The sequence below is a fragment of the Galeopterus variegatus genome, unplaced genomic scaffold (assembly GCF_000696425.1).
Source record: "Galeopterus variegatus unplaced genomic scaffold, G_variegatus-3.0.2 Scaffold11777, whole genome shotgun sequence".
Classification (NCBI taxonomy): domain Eukaryota; kingdom Metazoa; phylum Chordata; class Mammalia; order Dermoptera; family Cynocephalidae; genus Galeopterus; species Galeopterus variegatus.
In genome coordinates this window covers 25,968-27,163 of record NW_007737888.1, presented here as the reverse complement: position 1 = coordinate 27,163, position 1,196 = coordinate 25,968, and positions in this window count along the sequence as shown.

Genomic DNA, 1,196 nt, shown 5'->3' with positions numbered 1-1,196 from the left:
GGCCACAAAAAATCTCATCAGAAAGCAAAGATTTATATCAAAATAAGTCACTCTTATTTAGTAAAAAACTACTAAAATAAACTTGCTTGAAGGAAAATATCAAATTTGCAGTTTAACATATCAGGGAAATAATTCTGTGTGTGTGGTGTATTTAAATGAAGGTATATGCAGAGGATTACTCATGCATAACCATACACCACTTAGAAATTAAACAAGAAAGATTAAAACTAGATATATTAGGGATTGAAAAACAAAGATTAAAAAGAAAATAAAAAGCTTCGGATTAATTGCGTTTGGAATTAGAAATAAAGGAAAAATGAATAAGTAGAAATCTTCATAACAAATGGTTAGGAGATTGATATTTGTATTTGGGGGAGGGGCATTGTTGTCACTGTCTCTAACTTACACAACTTGTGTGACATTGAGTGCCTATCCTTTCCTCTATGGAGCCATGCTTTTTTATGTATAAATATAGAACAGAAAAACAAATTATCTATTATAAAAATTAAAACCTGAAATCATGTCTTATCATAAATAAAAAAGGCTCTTAGAATGGTGTCTAAACACACTGCATATACACTAGCAGTGGTTCACACAGGGAAACGTGATTCTATTGTCAATAACTGTTATCAGCATAAAGGATATTACCAGAGAGAAAAATTGACATGAAGAATATTTTCTGATGGAATTAAATGGTAAAAAATAATATTTAAATTTATTGTTGACTATATCTATTTGCCTGATTTTTTAAATGTAAAGATCATTCTACTTAATAATGATATTTCATAGTTTGAGTTGATTTATGTAATTCAATAAATTAACAAGATAAAAAAAACACATTGTNCTTTACTTACATGGAGATAGGATATAAAAATAAAATGTGGAGGTATACATGCTAACAATATGATGACATATGCCATGTCTCTACACAGTTTGAATGGGGGTGATAGTCTGTGAGCTGCAAAAACTGGGCAGATTATTGCTTTCTGAATATTTTTGGAGTATACATTATAAATTGAACTAAGATAAATGCTTATGACTATGGTTTTATCATTTGAGATACATTCAAGAAATACAACAGGCCACAAAAAATCTCATCAGAAAGCAAAGATTTATATCAAAATAAGTCACTCTTATTTAGTAAAAAACTACTAAAATAAACTTGCTTGAAGGAAAATATCAAATTTGCAGTTTAA